The sequence below is a fragment of the Embiotoca jacksoni genome, unplaced genomic scaffold, assembly GCF_022577435.1.
Source record: "Embiotoca jacksoni isolate LCO1_2020_lvr unplaced genomic scaffold, fEmbJac1.0.p SCAF_9, whole genome shotgun sequence".
NCBI classification, from domain to species: Eukaryota; Metazoa; Chordata; class Actinopteri; family Embiotocidae; genus Embiotoca; species Embiotoca jacksoni.
In genome coordinates this window covers 19,989,489-20,011,522 of record NW_027185447.1, presented here as the reverse complement: position 1 = coordinate 20,011,522, position 22,034 = coordinate 19,989,489, and the positions used below count along the sequence as shown (strand labels likewise).

The following is a 22,034-nucleotide window of genomic DNA, read 5'->3' as shown; positions in this document are numbered from 1 at the left end:
TATACAATATGGCTAAAATGTCATAAATAGTTATACTATTGTGTAACTTTTTATGACATTTGAGACGACATGCTATAGTATAACTTTGGCATGTCGTCCAGAATATCATAAAAAAGTCATACGTCGTCTAAAATGTCATAAAAAAGTTATACTATAGTATATTTTTCCAGAATATGAAAAAAAAGTTATACTTTTTACAATAGGTCGTCTAAAATGTCATAAAAAAGTCATACTATAGCATGTCGTCCAAAATATCATAAAAAAGTTATACTATAGCATGTCATCCAAAATATGATAAAAAAGTTATACTATAGCATGTCATCTAAAATGTCATAAACAAGTTATACTATAGTATATTTTTCCAGAATATGAAAAAAAAGTTATACTTTTTACAATAGGTCGTCTAAAATGTCATAAAAAAGTTATACTATAGCATGTCGTCCAAAATATCATAAAAAAGTTATACTATAGCATGTCATCCAAAATATGATAAAAAAGTTATACTATAGCATGTCGTCTAAAATGTCATAAACAAGTTATACTATAGTGTCTTTCCAGAATATCATAAAAAAGTTATACTATAGCATGTCGTCCAAAATGTCATCAAAAGTTATACTTTATACAATATGTCGTCCAAAATGTCATCAAAAAGTTGTACTATAGCATGTCGTCCAAAATATCATAAAAAGTTATACTTTTTACAATAGGTCGTCTAAAATGTCATAAAAAAGTTATACTATAGCATGTCGTCCAGAATATTATAAAAAAGTTATAGTATAGCATTTTTTTAAAAATTGATTTCACTCTATTAATCCCTGAGGGGAAATTTCTTTGCTACAGCAGGGGGGATCTCGGGGGAGCTGCTGCAACAGGCTGCCACTAGCGCCGCGCCATGTAACCTGACCTGAGGTGCATGTTTTTGGATGATGGGAGGAAGCCGGAGAACCCGGAGAGAACCCACGCAAGCACAGGGAGAACATGCAAACTCCGCACAGAAAGGCCTAGGACCGGATTCGAACCTGGAACCTTTTTGCTGTGACGCGACAAAGCTAACCACTGCACCACCGTGCCGCCCTTAAATATAATAAAAAAAATTATACTTTATACAGTATGTCGTCCAAAATGTCATAAAAAAGTTATACTATAAGTTATACTATAGTATAGCATGTTGTCTAAAATGTCATAAAAAAGTTATACTATAGTATGTCGTCCAGAATATCATAAAAATGTTATACTATAGCATGTTGTCTAAAATGTCATAAAAAAGTTATACTTTATACAATACATCGTCTAAAATGTCATAAAAAAGTTATAGTATAGTATGTCGTCCAAAATATCATAAAAAAGTCATACTATAGTATGTCGTCCAAAATATCATAAAAAAGTCATACTATAGTATGTCGTCCAAAATATCATAAAAAGTTATACTATAGTATGTCGTCCAGAATATCATAAAAATGTTATACTATAGCATGTTGTCTAAAATGTCATAAAAAAGTTATACTTTATACAATACATCGTCTAAAATGTCATAAAAAAGTTATAGTATAGTATGTCGTCCAAAATATCATAAAAAAGTCATACTATAGTATGTCGTCCAAAATATCATAAAAAAGTCATACTATAGTATGTCGTCCAAAATATCATAAAAAGTTATACTATAGTATGTCGTCCAGAATATCATAAAAATGTTATACTATAGCATGTTGTCTAAAATGTCATAAAAAAGTTATACTTTATACAATATGTCGTCTAAAATGTCATAAAAAAGTTATACTATAGTATGTCTTTCCAGAATATGAAAAAAAAGTTATACTTTATACAATATGTCGTCTAAAATGTCATAAAACAGTTATACTATAGAATGTCTTTCCAGAATATGAAAAAAAAGTTATACTTTTTACAATAGGTCGTCCAAAATATCATAAAAAAGTCATTCTACAGCATGTCGTCCAAAATATCATAAAAAAGTCATTCTACAGCATGTCGTCCAAAATATCATAAAAAAGTCATTCTACAGCATGTCGTCCAAAATGTCATAAAAAAGTTATACTGTAGCATGTCGTCCAAAATATCATAAAAAAGTTATACTATAGCATGTCGTCCAAAATATCATAAATAAGTCATTCTACAGCATGTCGTCCAAAATATCATAAAAAAGTCATTCTACAGCATGTCGTCCAAAATGTCATATAAAAGTTATACTGTAGCATGTCGTCCAAAATATCATCAAAAAGTTATACTATAGCATGTCGTCCAAAATATCATAAAAAGTTATACTTTTTACAATAGGTCGTCTAAAATGTCATAAAAATGTTATACTATAGCATGTTGTCTAAAATGTCATAAAAAAGTTATACTTTATACAATACATCGTCTAAAATGTCATAAAAAAGTTATAGTATAGCATGTCGTCCAAAATATCATAAAAAAGTTATACTATAGCATGTCGTCCAGAATATCATAAAAAAGTTATTCTATAGCATGTCGTCCAGAATATCATAAAAAAGTCATACTATAGCATGTCATCCAGAATATCATAAAAAAGTTATACTATAGTATGTCGTCAAGAATATCATAAAAAAGTCATACTATAGCATGTCGTCCAGAATATCATAAAAAAGTTATACTATAGTATGTCGTCAAGAATATCATAAAAAAGTCATACTATAGCATGTCGTCCAAAATATCATAAAAAAGTTATACTTTTTACAATACATCGTCTAAAATGTCATAAAAAAGTTATACTTTATACAATACATCGTCTAAAATATCATAAAAAAGTTATACTTTATACAATACATCGTCTAAAATGTCATAAAAAAGTTATAGTATAGCATGTCGTCCAAAATATCATAAAAAAGTCATTCTACAGCATGTTGTCCAAAATATCATAAAAAAGTCATACTATAGTATGTCGTCCAAAATATCATAAAAAGTTATACTTTATACAATATGTCGTCTAAAATGTCATAAAAAAGTTATACTATAGTATGTCTTTCCAGAATATGAAAAAAAAGTTATACTTTATACAATATGTCGTCTAAAATGTCATAAAACAGTTATACTATAGAATGTCTTTCCAGAATATGAAAAAAAAGTTATACTTTTTACAATAGGTCGTCCAAAATATCATAAAAAAGTCATTCTACAGCATGTCGTCCAAAATGTCATAAAAAAGTTATACTGTAGCATGTCGTCCAAAATATCATAAATAAGTCATTCTACAGCATGTCGTCCAAAATATCATAAAAAAGTCATTCTACAGCATGTCGTCCAAAATATCATAAAAAAGTCATTCTACAGCATGTCGTCCAAAATATCATAAAAAAGTCATTCTACAGCATGTCGTCCAAAATGTCATAAAAAAGTTATACTGTAGCATGTCGTCCAAAATATCATAAAAAAGTCATTCTACAGCATGTCGTCCAAAATGTCATAAAAAAGTTATACTGTAGCATGTCGTCCAAAATATCATAAAAAAGTTATACTGTAGCATGTCGTCCAAAATATCATAAAAAAGTCATACCATAGCATGTCGTCCAAAATATCATAAAAAAGTCATTCTACAGCATGTCGTCCAAAATGTCATAAAAAAGTTATACTGTAGCATGTCGTCCAAAATATCATAAATAAGTCATTCTACAGCATGTCGTCCAAAATATCATAAAAAAGTTATACTGTAGCATGTCGTCCAAAATATCATAAAAAAGTCATACCATAGCATGTCGTCCAAAATATCATAAAAAAGTCATTCTACAGCATGTCGTCCAAAATGTCATAAAAAAGTTATACTGTAGCATGTCGTCCAAAATATCATAAAAAAGTCATTCTACAGCATGTCGTCCAAAATATCATAAAAAAGTCATTCTACAGCATGTCGTCCAAAATATCATAAAAAAGTCATTCTACAGCATGTCGTCCAAAATGTCATAAAAAAGTTATACTGTAGCATGTCGTCCAAAATATCATAAAAAAGTCATTCTACAGCATGTCGTCCAAAATGTCATAAAAAAGTTATACTGTAGCATGTCGTCCAAAATATCATAAAAAAGTTATACTATAGCATGTCGTCCAAAATATCATAAAAAAGTCATTCTACAGCATGTCGTCCAAAATATCATAAAAAAGTCATTCTACAGCATGTCGTCCAAAATGTCATAAAAAAGTTATACTGTAGCATGTCGTCCAAAATATCATAAAAAAGTCATTCTACAGCATGTCATCCAAAATATCATAAAAAAGTCATTCTACAGCATGTCGTCCAAAATGTCATAAAAAAGTTATACTGTAGCATGTCGTCCAAAATATCATAAAAAAGTCATACCATAGCATGTCGTCCAAAATATCATAAAAAAGTCATTCTACAGCATGTCGTCCAAAATGTCATAAAAAAGTTATACTATAGCATGTCGTCCAAAATATCATCAAAAAGTCATTCTACAGCATGTCGTCCAAAATGTCATAAAAAAGTTATACTGTAGCATGTCGTCCAAAATATCATAAAAAAGTCATACCATAGCATGTCGTCCAAAATATCATAAAAAAGTCATTCTACAGCATGTCGTCCAAAATATCATATAAAAGTCATTCTACAGCATGTCGTCCAAAATGTCATAAAAAAGTTATACTATAGTATGTCGTCCAAAATATCATAAAAAAGTTATACTGTAGCATGTCGTCCAAAATATCATCAAAAAGTTATACTATAGCATGTTGTCCAAAATATCATAAAAAGTTATACTTTTTACAATAGGTCGTCTAAAATGTCATAAAAAAGTTATACTATAGCATGTCGTCCAAAATATCATAACAAAGTCATACGTTGTCTAAAATATGATAAAAAAAAGTTATACTATAAAATGTCGTCCAAAATATAAAAAAGTTACACTTTATACAATATGTCTAAAATGTTTTAAACTATAGTATAACTTTTTATGACATTTTAGACGACATGCTATAGTATAACTTTGGCATGTCGTCCAGAATATCATAAAAAAGTTATTCTATAGCATGTCGTCTAAAATGTCATAAAAAAGTTATAGTATAGCATGTCGTCCAAAATATGAAAAAAGTCGTCTAAGATGTCATCAAAAAATTATACAGTTTATACTTGTCGTCTAAAATGTCATAAAAAAGTTATACTATAGCATGTCGTCCAGAATATTATAAAAAAGTTATAGTATAGCATTTTTTTAAAAATTGATTTCACTCTATTAATCCCTGAGGGGAAATTTCTTTGCTACAGCAGGGGGGATCTCGGGGGAGCTGCTGCAACAGGCTTCCACTAGCGCCGCGCCATGTAACCTGACCTGAGGTGCATGTTTTTGGATGATGGGAGGAAGCCGGAGAACCCGGAGAGAACCCACGCAAGCACAGGGAGAACATGCAAACTCCGCACAGAAAGGACTAAGACCGGATTCGAACCTGGAACCTTTTTGCTGTGAGGCGACAAAGCTAACCACTGCACCACCGTGCCGCCCTTAAATATAATAAAAAAAATTATACTTTATACAATATGTCGTCCAAAATGTCATAAAAAAGTTATACTATAAGTTATACTATAGTATAGCATGTTGTCTAAATGTCATAAAAAAGTGATACTATAGTATGTCGTCTAAAATGTCATAAAAAAGTTATACTTTATACAATACATCGTCTAAAATGTCATAAAAAAGTTATACTATAGCATGTCGTCCAAAATGTCATAAAAAAGTTATACTATAGCATGTCGTCCAGAATATCACAAAAATGTTATACTATAGCATGTCGTCTAAAATGTCATAAAAAAGTTATACTTTATACAATACATCGTCTAAAATGTCATAAAAAAGTTATAGTATAGGATGTTGTCCAAAATATCATAAAAAAGTTATACTATAGCATGTCGTCCAAAATATCATAAAAAAGTTATACTATAGCATGTCGTCCAAAATGTCATAAAAAAGTTATACTATAGCATGTCGTCCAAAATATCATAAAAAAGTTATACTATAGCATGTCGTCCAAAATATCATAAAAAAGTTATACTATCGCATGTCATCCAAAATATCATAAAAAAGTTATAATATAGTATGTCGTCCAGAATATCATAAAAAAGTTATACTATAGCATGTCGTCCAAAATATGATAAAAAAGTTATACTATAGCATGTCGTCCAAAATATGATAAAAAAGTTATACTATAGCATGTCGTCCAAAATATCATAAAAAAGTTATACTATCGCATATCATCCAAAATATGAAAAAAAAAGTTATACTGTAGCATGTCGTCCAAAATATCATAAAAAAGTTATACTATAGCATGTCGTCCAGAATATCATAAAAAAGTTATACTATAGCATGTCGTCCAAAATGTCATAAAAAAGTTATACTATAGCATGTCGTCCAAAATATCATAAAAAAGTTATACTATAGCATGTCATCCAAAATATGAAAAAAAAAGTTATACTATAGCATGTCGTCCAGAATATCATAAAAAAGTTATACTACAGCATGTCGTCCAAAATATCATAAAAAAGTTATTCTATAGCATGTCGTCCAAAATATCATAAAAAAGTTATTCTATAGCATGTCGTCCAAAATATCATAAAAAAGTTATACTACAGCATGTCGTCCAAAATATCATAAAAAAGTTATAATATAGTATGTCGTCCAGAATATCACAAAAATGTTATACTATAGCATGTCGTCTAAAATGTCATAAAAAAGTTATACTATAAGTTATACTATAGTATAGCATGTTGTCTACATGTCATAAAAAAGTGATACTATAGTATGTCGTCTAAAATGTCATAAAAAAGTTATACTTTATACAATACATCGTCTAAAATGTCATAAAAAAGTTATAGTATAGGATGTCGTCCAAAATATCATAAAAAAGTTATACTATAGCATGTCGTCCAAAATGTCATAAAAAAGTTATACTATAGCATGTCGTCCAGAATATCACAAAAATGTTATACTATAGCATGTCGTCTAAAATGTCATAAAAAAGTTATACTTTATACAATACATCGTCTAAAATGTCATAAAAAAGTTATAGTATAGGATGTCGTCCAAAATATCATAAAAAAGTTATACTATAGCATGTCGTCCAAAATGTCATAAAAAAGTTATACTATAGCATGTCGTCCAGAATATCACAAAAATGTTATACTATAGCATGTCGTCTAAAATGTCATAAAAAAGTTATACTTTATACAATACATCGTCTAAAATGTCATAAAAAAGTTATAGTATAGGATGTCGTCCAAAATATCATAAAAAAGTTATACTATAGCATGTCGTCCAAAATATCATAAAAAAGTTATACTATAGCATGTCGTCCAAAATGTCATAAAAAAGTTATACTATAGCATGTCATCCAAAATATCATAAAAAAGTTATAATATAGTATGTCGTCCAGAATATCATAAAAAAGTTATACTATAGCATGTCGTCCAAAATATCATAAAAAAGTTATACTATAGCATGTCGTCCAAAATATCATAAAAAAGTTATACTATCGCATGTCATCCAAAATATCATAAAAAAGTTATAATATAGTATGTCGTCCAGAATATCATAAAAAAGTTATACTATAGCATGTCGTCCAAAATATGATAAAAAAGTTATACTATAGCATGTCGTCCAAAATATCATAAAAAAGTTATACTATCGCATATCATCCAAAATATGAAAAAAAAAGTTATACTGTAGCATGTCGTCCAAAATATCATAAAAAAGTTATACTATAGCATGTCGTCCAGAATATCATAAAAAAGTTATACTATAGCATGTCGTCCAAAATGTCATAAAAAAGTTATACTATAGCATGTCGTCCAAAATATCATAAAAAAGTTATACTATAGCATGTCGTCCAAAATATCATAAAAAAGTTATACTATCGCATGTCATCCAAAATATCATAAAAAAGTTATAATATAGTATGTCGTCCAGAATATCATAAAAAAGTTATACTATAGCATGTCGTCCAAAATATCATAAAAAAGTTATACTATCGCATATCATCCAAAATATGAAAAAAAAAGTTATACTGTAGCATGTCGTCCAAAATATCATAAAAAAGTTATACTATAGCATGTCGTCCAGAATATCATAAAAAAGTTATACTATAGCATGTCGTCCAAAATGTCATAAAAAAGTTATACTATAGCATGTCGTCCAAAATATCATAAAAAAGTTATACTATAGCATGTCATCCAAAATATGAAAAAAAAAAGTTATACTATAGCATGTCGTCCAGAATATCATAAAAAAGTTATACTACAGCATGTCGTCCAAAATATCATAAAAAAGTTATTCTATAGCATGTCGTCCAAAATATCATAAAAAAGTTATTCTATAGCATGTCGTCCAAAATATCATAAAAAAGTTATACTACAGCATGTCGTCCAAAATATCATAAAAAAGTTATAATATAGTATGTCGTCCAGAATATCACAAAAATGTTATACTATAGCATGTCGTCTAAAATGTCATAAAAAAGTTATACTTTATACAATACATCGTCTAAAATGTCATAAAAAAGTTATAATATAGTATGTCGTCCAAAATATCATAAAAAAGTTATACTATAGCATGTCGTCCAAAATATCATAAAAAAGTTATACTATAGCATGTCGTCCAGAATATCATAAAAAAGTTATACTATAGCATGTCGTCCAAAATGTCATAAAAAAGTTATACTATAGCATGTCGTCCAGAATATTATAAAAAAGTTATAGTATAGCATTTTTTTAAAAATTGATTTCACTCTATTAATCCCTGAGGGGAAATTTCTTTGCTACAGCAGGGGGGATCTCGGGGGAGCTGCTGCAACAGGCTGCCACTAGCGCCGCGCAACCTGACCTGAGGTGCATGTTTTTGGATGATGGGAGGAAGCCGGAGAACCCGGAGAGAACCCACGCAAGCACAGGGAGAACATGCAAACTCCGCACAGAAAGGACTAGGACCGGATTCGAACCTGGAACCTTTTTGCTGTGAGGCGACAAAGCTAACCACTGCACCACCGTGCCGCCCTTAAATATAATAAAAAAAATTATACTTTATACAATATGTCGTCCAAAATGTCATAAAAAAGTTATACTATAAGTTATACTATAGTATAGCATGTTGTCTAAATGTCATAAAAAAGTGATACTATAGTATGTCGTCTAAAATGTCATAAAAAAGTTATACTTTATACAATACATCGTCTAAAATGTCATAAAAAAGTTATAGTATAGGATGTCGTCCAAAATATCATAAAAAAGTTATACTATAGCATGTCGTCCAAAATATCATAAAAAAGTTATACTATAGCATGTCGTCCAAAATGTCATAAAAAAGTTATTCTATAGCATGTCGTCCAAAATATCATAAAAAAGTTATACTATAGCATGTCGTCCAAAATATCATAAAAAAGTTATACTATCGCATGTCATCCAAAATATCATAAAAAAGTTATAATATAGTATGTCGTCCAGAATATCATAAAAAAGTTATACTATAGCATGTCGTCCAAAATATCATAAAAAAGTTATACTATCGCATATCATCCAAAATATGAAAAAAAAAGTTATACTGTAGCATGTCGTCCAAAATATCATAAAAAAGTTATACTATAGCATGTCGTCCAGAATATCATAAAAAAGTTATACTATAGCATGTCGTCCAAAATGTCATAAAAAAGTTATACTATAGCATGTCGTCCAAAATATCATAAAAAAGTTATACTATAGCATGTCGTCCAAAATATCATAAAAAAGTTATACTATCGCATGTCATCCAAAATATCATAAAAAAGTTATAATATAGTATGTCGTCCAGAATATCATAAAAAAGTTATACTATAGCATGTCGTCCAAAATATGATAAAAAAGTTATACTATAGCATGTCGTCCAAAATATCATAAAAAAGTTATACTATCGCATATCATCCAAAATATGAAAAAAAAAGTTATACTGTAGCATGTCGTCCAAAATATCATAAAAAAGTTATACTATAGCATGTCGTCCAGAATATCATAAAAAAGTTATACTATAGCATGTCGTCCAAAATGTCATAAAAAAGTTATACTATAGCATGTCGTCCAAAATATCATAAAAAAGTTATACTATAGCATGTCATCCAAAATATGAAAAAAAAAAGTTATACTATAGCATGTCGTCCAGAATATCATAAAAAAGTTATGCTACAGCATGTCGTCCAAAATATCATAAAAAAGTTATTCTATAGCATGTCGTCCAAAATATCATAAAAAAGTTATTCTATAGCATGTCGTCCAAAATATCATAAAAAAGTTATACTACAGCATGTCGTCCAAAATATCATAAAAAAGTTATAATATATCATGTCGTCCAGAATATCACAAAAATGTTATACTATAGCATGTCGTCTAAAATGTCATAAAAAAGTTATACTATAGCATGTCGTCCAGAATATCATAAAAAAGTTATACTATAGCATGTCGTCCAGAATATCATAAAAAAGTTATACTATAGCATGTCGTCCAAAATGTCATAAAAAAGTTATACTATAGCATGTCGTCCAAAATATCATAAAAAAGTTATACTATAGCATGTCGTCCAAAATATCATAAAAAAGTTATACTATCGCATGTCATCCAAAATATCATAAAAAAGTTATACTATAGCATGTCGTCCAAAATATCATAAAAAAGTTATACTATAGCATGTCGTCCAGAATATCATAAAAAAGTTATTCTATAGCATGTCGTCCAAAATATCATAAAAAAGTTATTCTATAGCATGTCGTCCAAAATATCATAAAAAAGTTATACTATAGCATGTCGTCCAAAATATCATAAAAAAGTTATACTATAGCATGTCGTCCAAAATATCATAAAAAAGTTATTCTATAGCATGTCGTCCAAAATATCATAAAAAAGTTATTCTATAGCATGTCGTCCAAAATATCATAAAAAAGTTATACTACAGCATGTCGTCCAAAATATGATAAAAAAGTTATACTATAGCATGTCGTCCAAAATATCATAAAAAAGTTATACTATCGCATATCATCCAAAATATGAAAAAAAAAGTTATACTGTAGCATGTCGTCCAAAATATCATAAAAAAGTTATACTATAGCATGTCGTCCAGAATATCATAAAAAAGTTATACTATAGCATGTCGTCCAAAATGTCATAAAAAAGTTATACTATAGCATGTCGTCCAAAATATCATAAAAAAGTTATACTATAGCATGTCGTCCAAAATATCATAAAAAAGTTATACTATCGCATGTCATCCAAAATATCATAAAAAAGTTATAATATAGTATGTCGTCCAGAATATCATAAAAAAGTTATACTATAGCATGTCGTCCAAAATATCATAAAAAAGTTATACTATCGCATATCATCCAAAATATGAAAAAAAAAGTTATACTGTAGCATGTCGTCCAAAATATCATAAAAAAGTTATACTATAGCATGTCGTCCAGAATATCATAAAAAAGTTATACTATAGCATGTCGTCCAAAATGTCATAAAAAAGTTATACTATAGCATGTCGTCCAAAATATCATAAAAAAGTTATACTATAGCATGTCATCCAAAATATGAAAAAAAAAAGTTATACTATAGCATGTCGTCCAGAATATCATAAAAAAGTTATACTACAGCATGTCGTCCAAAATATCATAAAAAAGTTATTCTATAGCATGTCGTCCAAAATATCATAAAAAAGTTATTCTATAGCATGTCGTCCAAAATATCATAAAAAAGTTATACTACAGCATGTCGTCCAAAATATCATAAAAAAGTTATAATATAGTATGTCGTCCAGAATATCACAAAAATGTTATACTATAGCATGTCGTCTAAAATGTCATAAAAAAGTTATACTTTATACAATACATCGTCTAAAATGTCATAAAAAAGTTATAATATAGTATGTCGTCCAAAATATCATAAAAAAGTTATACTATAGCATGTCGTCCAAAATATCATAAAAAAGTTATACTATAGCATGTCGTCCAGAATATCATAAAAAAGTTATACTATAGCATGTCGTCCAAAATGTCATAAAAAAGTTATACTATAGCATGTCGTCCAGAATATTATAAAAAAGTTATAGTATAGCATTTTTTTAAAAATTGATTTCACTCTATTAATCCCTGAGGGGAAATTTCTTTGCTACAGCAGGGGGGATCTCGGGGGAGCTGCTGCAACAGGCTGCCACTAGCGCCGCGCAACCTGACCTGAGGTGCATGTTTTTGGATGATGGGAGGAAGCCGGAGAACCCGGAGAGAACCCACGCAAGCACAGGGAGAACATGCAAACTCCGCACAGAAAGGACTAGGACCGGATTCGAACCTGGAACCTTTTTGCTGTGAGGCGACAAAGCTAACCACTGCACCACCGTGCCGCCCTTAAATATAATAAAAAAAATTATACTTTATACAATATGTCGTCCAAAATGTCATAAAAAAGTTATACTATAAGTTATACTATAGTATAGCATGTTGTCTAAATGTCATAAAAAAGTGATACTATAGTATGTCGTCTAAAATGTCATAAAAAAGTTATACTTTATACAATACATCGTCTAAAATGTCATAAAAAAGTTATAGTATAGGATGTCGTCCAAAATATCATAAAAAAGTTATACTATAGCATGTCGTCCAAAATATCATAAAAAAGTTATACTATAGCATGTCGTCCAAAATGTCATAAAAAAGTTATTCTATAGCATGTCGTCCAAAATATCATAAAAAAGTTATACTATAGCATGTCGTCCAAAATATCATAAAAAAGTTATACTATCGCATGTCATCCAAAATATCATAAAAAAGTTATAATATAGTATGTCGTCCAGAATATCATAAAAAAGTTATACTATAGCATGTCGTCCAAAATATCATAAAAAAGTTATACTATCGCATATCATCCAAAATATGAAAAAAAAAGTTATACTGTAGCATGTCGTCCAAAATATCATAAAAAAGTTATACTATAGCATGTCGTCCAGAATATCATAAAAAAGTTATACTATAGCATGTCGTCCAAAATGTCATAAAAAAGTTATACTATAGCATGTCGTCCAAAATATCATAAAAAAGTTATACTATAGCATGTCGTCCAAAATATCATAAAAAAGTTATACTATCGCATGTCATCCAAAATATCATAAAAAAGTTATAATATAGTATGTCGTCCAGAATATCATAAAAAAGTTATACTATAGCATGTCGTCCAAAATATGATAAAAAAGTTATACTATAGCATGTCGTCCAAAATATCATAAAAAAGTTATACTATCGCATATCATCCAAAATATGAAAAAAAAAGTTATACTGTAGCATGTCGTCCAAAATATCATAAAAAAGTTATACTATAGCATGTCGTCCAGAATATCATAAAAAAGTTATACTATAGCATGTCGTCCAAAATGTCATAAAAAAGTTATACTATAGCATGTCGTCCAAAATATCATAAAAAAGTTATACTATAGCATGTCATCCAAAATATGAAAAAAAAAAGTTATACTATAGCATGTCGTCCAGAATATCATAAAAAAGTTATGCTACAGCATGTCGTCCAAAATATCATAAAAAAGTTATTCTATAGCATGTCGTCCAAAATATCATAAAAAAGTTATTCTATAGCATGTCGTCCAAAATATCATAAAAAAGTTATACTACAGCATGTCGTCCAAAATATCATAAAAAAGTTATAATATATCATGTCGTCCAGAATATCACAAAAATGTTATACTATAGCATGTCGTCTAAAATGTCATAAAAAAGTTATACTATAGCATGTCGTCCAGAATATCATAAAAAAGTTATACTATAGCATGTCGTCCAGAATATCATAAAAAAGTTATACTATAGCATGTCGTCCAAAATGTCATAAAAAAGTTATACTATAGCATGTCGTCCAAAATATCATAAAAAAGTTATACTATAGCATGTCGTCCAAAATATCATAAAAAAGTTATACTATCGCATGTCATCCAAAATATCATAAAAAAGTTATACTATAGCATGTCGTCCAAAATATCATAAAAAAGTTATACTATAGCATGTCGTCCAGAATATCATAAAAAAGTTATTCTATAGCATGTCGTCCAAAATATCATAAAAAAGTTATTCTATAGCATGTCGTCCAAAATATCATAAAAAAGTTATACTATAGCATGTCGTCCAAAATATCATAAAAAAGTTATACTATAGCATGTCGTCCAAAATATCATAAAAAAGTTATTCTATAGCATGTCGTCCAAAATATCATAAAAAAGTTATTCTATAGCATGTCGTCCAAAATATCATAAAAAAGTTATACTACAGCATGTCGTCCAAAATATCATAAAAAAGTTATAATATAGCATGTCGTCCAAAATATCATAAAAAAGTTATACTATCGCATGTCATCCAAAATATCATAAAAAAGTTATACTTTATACAATACATCGTCTAAAATGTCATAAAAAAGTTATAGTATAGCATGTCGTCTAAAATATCATAAAAAAGTTATACTATAGCATGTCGTCCAAAATATCATAAAAAAGTTATACTATAGCATGTCGTCCAGAATATCATAAAAAAGTTATACTATAGCATGTCGTCCAAAATGTCATAAAAAAGTTATACTATAGCATGTCGTCCAAAATATCATAAAAAAGTTATACTATAGCATGTCGTCCAAAATATCATAAAAATGTTATACTATAGCATGTCGTCTAAAATGTCATAAAAAAGTTATACTTTATACAATACATCGTCTAAAATGTCATAAAAAAGTTATAGTATAGCATGTCGTCCAAAATATCATAAAAAAGTTATACTATAGCATGTCGTCCAAAATATCATAAAAAAGTTATACTATAGCATGTCGTCCAGAATATCATAAAAAAGTTATACTATAGCATGTCGTCCAAAATGTCATAAAAAAGTTATACTATAGCATGTCGTCCAAAATATCATAAAAAAGTTATACTATAGCATGTCGTCCAAAATATCATAAAAAAGTTATACTATCGCATGTCATCCAAAATATCATAAAAAAGTTATAATATAGTATGTCGTCCAGAATATCATAAAAAAGTTATACTATAGCATGTCGTCCAAAATATGATAAAAAAGTTATACTATAGCATGTCGTCCAAAATATCATAAAAAAGTTATACTATCGCATATCATCCAAAATATGAAAAAAAAAGTTATACTGTAGCATGTCGTCCAGAATATCATAAAAAAGTTATACTATCGCATGTCGTCCAGAATATCATAAAAAAGTTATACTATAGCATGTCGTCCAAAATGTCATAAAAAAGTTATACTATAGCATGTCGTCCAAAATGTCATAAAAAAGTTATACTATCGCATGTCATCCAAAATATCATAAAAAAGTTATAATATAGTATGTCGTCCAGAATATCATAAAAAAGTTATACTATAGCATGTCGTCCAAAATATGATAAAAAAGTTATACTATAGCATGTCGTCCAAAATATCATAAAAAAGTTATACTATCGCATATCATCCAAAATATGAAAAAAAAAGTTATACTGTAGCATGTCGTCCAAAATATCATAAAAAAGTTATACTATAGCATGTCGTCCAGAATATCATAAAAAAGTTATACTATAGCATGTCGTCCAAAATGTCATAAAAAAGTTATACTATAGCATGTCGTCCAAAATATCATAAAAAAGTTATACTATAGCATGTCATCCAAAATATGAAAAAAAAAAAGTTATACTATAGCATGTCGTCCAGAATATCATAAAAAAGTTATACTACAGCATGTCGTCCAAAATATCATAAAAAAGTTATTCTATAGCATGTCGTCCAAAATATCATAAAAAAGTTATTCTATAGCATGTCGTCCAAAATATCATAAAAAAGTTATACTACAGCATGTCGTCTAAAATGTCATAAAAAAGTTATATTTATACAATACATCGTCTAAAATGTCATAAAAAAGTTATAGTATAGCATGTCGTCCAAAATATCATAAAAAAGTTATACTATAGCATGTCGTCCAAAATATCATAAAAAAGTTATACTATAGCATGTCGTCCAGAATATCATAAAAAAGTTATACTATAGCATGTCGTCCAAAATGTCATAAAAAAGTTATACTATAGCATGTCGTCCAAAATATCATAAAAAAGTTATACTATAGCATGTCGTCCAAAATATCATAAAAAAGTTATACTATCGCATGTCATCCAAAATATCATAAAAAAGTTATAATATAGTATGTCGTCCAGAATATCATAAAAAAGTTATACTATAGCATGTCGTCCAGAATATCATAAAAAAGTTATACTATAGCATGTCGTCCAAAATGTCATAAAAAAGTTATACTATAGCATGTCGTCCAAAATATGATAAAAAAGTTATACTATAGCATGTCGTCCAAAATATCATAAAAAAGTTATACTATCGCATATCATCCAAAAATATGAAAAAAAAGTTATACTGTAGCATGTCGTCCAAAATATCATAAAAAAGTTATACTATAGCATGTCGTCCAGATATCATAAAAAAGTTATACTATAGCATGTCGTCCAAAATGTCATAAAAAAGTTATACTATAGCATGTCGTCCAAAATATCATAAAAAAGTTATACTATAGCATGTCATCCAAAATATCATAAAAAAGTTATACTATAGCATGTCATCCAAAATATCATAAAAAAGTTATAATATAGTATGTCGTCCAGAATATCATAAAAAAGTTATACTATAGCATGTCGTCCAAAATATGATAAAAAAGTTATACTATAGCATGTCGTCCAAAATATCATAAAAAAGTTATACTATCGCATATCATCCAAAATATGAAAAAAAAAGTTATACTGTAGCATGTCGTCCAAAATATCATAAAAAAGTTATACTATAGCATGTCGTCCAAAATATCATAAAAAAGTTATACTATAGCATGTCGTCCAAAATATCATAAAAAAGTTAATACTATAGCATGTCATCCAAAATATGAAAAAAAAAAAGTTATACTATAGCATGTCGTCCAGAATATCATAAAAAAGTTATACTACAGCATGTCGTCCAAAATATCATAAAAAAGTTATTCTATAGCATGTCGTCCAAAATATCATAAAAAAGTTATTCTATAGCATGTCGTCCAAAATATCATAAAAAAGTTATACTACAGCATGTCGTCCAAAATATCATAAAAAAGTTATACTTTAGCATGTCGTCAAGAATATCATAAAAAAGTTATACTATAGCATGTCGTCCCAAAATGTCATAAAAAGTTATACTATAGCATGTCATCCAAAATATCATAAAAAAGTTATAGTATAGCATTTTAAATTTTTTTTATTTCACTCTATTAATCCCTGAGGGGAAATTTCTTTGCTACAGCAGGGGGGCTTTCAGGGGGAGCTGCTGCAACAGGCTGCCACTGACGCGGCGCCATGTAACCTGACCTGAGGTGCATGATGGGAGGAAGCCGGAGAACCCGGAGAGAACCCATGCAAGCACAGGGAGAACATGCAAACTCCGCACAGAAAGGCTTAAGACCGGATTCGAACCTGGAACCTTTTTGCTGTGAGGCGACAAAGCTAACCACTGCACCACCGTGCCTCCCTTAAATATAATTAAAAAAAATTATACTTTATACAATATGTCGTCCAAAATGTCATAAAAAAGTTATACTATAAGTTATACTATAGTATAGCATGTTGTCTAAAATGTCATAAAAAAGTTATGCTATGGTATGTCGTCTAAAATGTCATAAAAAAGTTATACTATAGTATGTCGTCCAGAATATCATAAAAATGTTATACTATAGCATGTCGTCTAAAATGTCATAAAAAAGTTATACTTTATACAATACATTGTCTAAAATGTCATAAAAAAGTTATAGTATAGCATGTCGTCCAAAATATCATAAAAAAGTTATACTATAGCATGTCGTCCAGAATATCATAAAAAAGTTATACTATAGCATGTCGTCAAAATGTCATAAAAAAGTTATACTATAGCATGTCGTCCAAAATATCATAAAAAAGTTATACTATAGCATGTCGTCCAAAATATCATAAAAAAGTTATACTATCGCATGTCATCCAAAATATCATAAAAAAGTTATAATATAGTATGTCGTCCAGAATATCATAAAAAAGTTATACTATAGCATGTCGTCCAAAATATCATAAAAAAGTTATAATATAGTATGTCGTCCAGAATATCATAAAAAAGTTATACTATAGCATGTCGTCCAAAATATCATAAAAAAGTTATAATATAGTATGTCGTCCAAAATATCATAAAAAGTTATACTATAGCATGTCGTCCAAAATATCATAAAAAAGTTATACTATCGCATGTCATCCAAAATATGAAAAAAAAGTTATACTATAGCATGTCATCCAAAATATCATAAAAAGTTATACTATAGCATGTCGTCCAGAATATCATAAAAAAGTTATACTATAGCATGTCGTCTAAAATATCATAAAAAAGTTATAATATAGTATGTCGTCCAGAATATCATAAAAAAGTTATACTATAGCATGTCGTCCAGAATATCATAAAAAGTTATAATATAGTATGTCGTCCAGAATATCATAAAAAAGTTATACTATAGCATGTCGTCCAAAATATCATAAAAAAGTTATAATATAGTATGTCGTCCAGAATATCATAAAAAAGTTATACTATAGCATGTCGTCTAAAATATCATAAAAAAGTTATAATATAGTATGTCGTCCAGAATATCATAAAAAAGTTATACTATAGCATGTCGTCCAAAATATCATAAAAAAGTTATAATATAGTATGTCGTCCAGAATATCATAAAAAGTTATACTATAGCATGTCGTCCAAAATATCATAAAAAAGTTATACTATAGCATGTCGTCCAAAATATCATAAAAAAGTTATAATATAGTATGTCGTCCAGAATATCATAAAAAAGTTATACTATAGCATGTCATCCAGAATATCATAAAAAAGTTATAATATAGTATGTCGTCCAAAATATCATAAAAAAGTTATAATATAGTATGTCGTCCAGAATATCATAAAAAAGTTATACTATAGCATGTCGTCCAAAATATCATAAAAAAGTTATAATATAGTATGTCGTCCAGAATATCATAAAAAAGTTATACTATAGCATGTCGTCCAAAATATCATAAAAAAGTTATAATATAGTATGTCGTCCAGAATATCATAAAAAAGTTATACTATAGCATGTCGTCCAAAATATCATAAAAAAGTTATAATATAGTATGTCGTCCAGAATATCATAAAAAAGTTATACTATAGCATGTCGTCCAAAATATCATAAAAAAGTTATAATATAGTATGTCGTCCAAAATATCATAAAAAAGTTATACTATAGCATGTCGTCCAAAATATCATAAAAAGTTATAATATAGTATGTCGTCCAGAATATCATAAAAAAGTTATACTATAGCATGTCGTCCAAAATATCATAAAAAAGTTATAATATAGTATGTCGTCCAGAATATCATAAAAAAGTTATACTATAGCATGTCATCCAGAATATCATAAAAAAGTTATAATATAGTATGTCGTCCAAAATATCATAAAAAAGTTATAATATAGTATGTCGTCCAGAATATCATAAAAAAGTTATACTATAGCATGTCGTCCAAAATATCATAAAAAAGTTATAATATAGTATGTCGTCCAGAATATAATAAAAAAGTTATACTATAGCATGTCGTCCAAAATATCATAAAAAAGTTATAATATAGTATGTCGTCCAGAATATCATAAAAAAGTTATACTATAGCATGTCGTCCAAAATATCATAAAAAAGTTATAATATAGTATGTCGTCCAGAATATCATAAAAAAGTTATACTATAGCATGTCGTCCAAAATATCATAAAAAAGTTATAATATAGTATGTCGTCCAAAATATCATAAAAAAGTTATACTATAGCATGTCGTCCAAAATATCATAAAAAAGTTATACTATCGCATATCATCCAAAATATGAAAAAAAAAGTTATACTGTAGCATGTCGTCCCAAAATATCATAAAAAAGTTATACTATAGCATGTCGTCCAAAATATCATAAAAAAGTTATACTATAGCATGTCGTCCAAAATATCATAAAAAAGTTATACTATAGCATGTCATCCAAAATATGAAAAAAAAAAGTTATACTATAGCATGTCGTCCAGAATATCATAAAAAAGTTATACTACAGCATGTCGTCCAAAATATCATAAAAAAGTTATTCTATAGCATGTCGTCCAAAATATCATAAAAAAGTTATTCTATAGCATGTCGTCCAAAATATCATAAAAAAGTTATACTACAGCATGTCGTCCAAAATATCATAAAAAAGTTATACTTTAGCATGTCGTCAAGAATATCATAAAAAAGTTATACTATAGCATGTCGTCCAAAATGTCATAAAAAGTTATACTATAGCATGTCATCCAAAATATCATAAAAAAGTTATAGTATAGCATTTTTAAATTTTTTTTATTTCACTCTATTAATCCCTGAGGGGAAATTTCTTTGCTACAGCAGGGGGGCTTTCAGGGGGAGCTGCTGCAACAGGCTGCCACTGACGCGGCGCCATGTAACCTGACCTGAGGTGCATGATGGGAGGAAGCCGGAGAACCCGGAGAGAACCCATGCAAGCACAGGGAGAACATGCAAACTCCGCACAGAAAGGCTTAAGACCGGATTCGAACCTGGAACCTTTTTGCTGTGAGGCGACAAAGCTAACCACTGCACCACCGTGCCTCCCTTAAATATAATTAAAAAAATTATACTTTATACAATATGTCGTCCAAAATGTCATAAAAAAGTTATACTATAAGTTATACTATAGTATAGCATGTTGTCTAAAATGTCATAAAAAAGTTATGCTATGGTATGTCGTCTAAAATGTCATAAAAAAGTTATACTATAGTATGTCGTCCAGAATATCATAAAAATGTTATACTATAGCATGTCGTCTAAAATGTCATAAAAAAGTTATACTTTATACAATACATTGTCTAAAATGTCATAAAAAAGTTATAGTATAGCATGTCGTCCAAAATATCATAAAAAAGTTATACTATAGCATGTCGTCCAGAATATCATAAAAAAGTTATACTATAGCATGTCGTCCAAAATGTCATAAAAAAGTTATACTATAGCATGTCGTCCAAAATATCATAAAAAAGTTATACTATAGCATGTCGTCCAAAATATCATAAAAAAGTTATACTATCGCATGTCATCCAAAATATGAAAAAAAAAGTTATACTATAGCATGTCATCCAAAATATCATAAAAAGTTATACTATAGCATGTCGTCCAGAATATCATAAAAAAGTTATACTATAGCATGTCGTCCAAAATATCATAAAAAAGTTATACTATAGCATGTCGTCCAAAATATCATAAAAAAGTTATACTATCGCATGTCATCCAAAATATGAAAAAAAAGTTATACTATAGCATGTCATCCAAAATATCATAAAAAGTTATACTATAGCATGTCGTCCAGAATATCATAAAAAAGTTATACTATAGCATGTCGTCTAAAATATCATAAAAAAGTTATAATATAGTATGTCGTCCAGAATATCATAAAAAAGTTATACTATAGCATGTCGTCCAGAATATCATAAAAAAGTTATAATATAGTATGTCGTCCAGAATATCATAAAAAAGTTATACTATAGCATGTCGTCCAAAATATCATAAAAAAGTTATAATATAGTATGTCGTCCAGAATATCATAAAAAAGTTATACTATAGCATGTCGTCTAAAATATCATAAAAAAGTTATAATATAGTATGTCGTCCAGAATATCATAAAAAAGTTATACTATAGCATGTCGTCCAAAATATCATAAAAAAGTTATAATATAGTATGTCGTCCAGAATATCATAAAAAAGTTATACTATAGCATGTCGTCCAAAATATCATAAAAAAGTTATACTATAGCATGTCGTCCAAAATATCATAAAAAAGTTATAATATAGTATGTCGTCCAGAATATCATAAAAAAGTTATACTATAGCATGTCATCCAGAATATCATAAAAAAGTTATAATATAGTA

At 28.4% G+C, this 22,034-nt stretch overlaps 1 long non-coding RNA gene across 9 annotated transcripts in view; it reads right to left on the bottom strand.

The window, feature by feature from the left end:
• LOC138192642 (uncharacterized) overlaps nucleotides 1–22,034 on the bottom strand; it is a 39,478-nt gene that overhangs the window by 1,846 nt on the left and 15,598 nt on the right. The gene's annotated exons all lie outside the window — the stretch shown is intronic.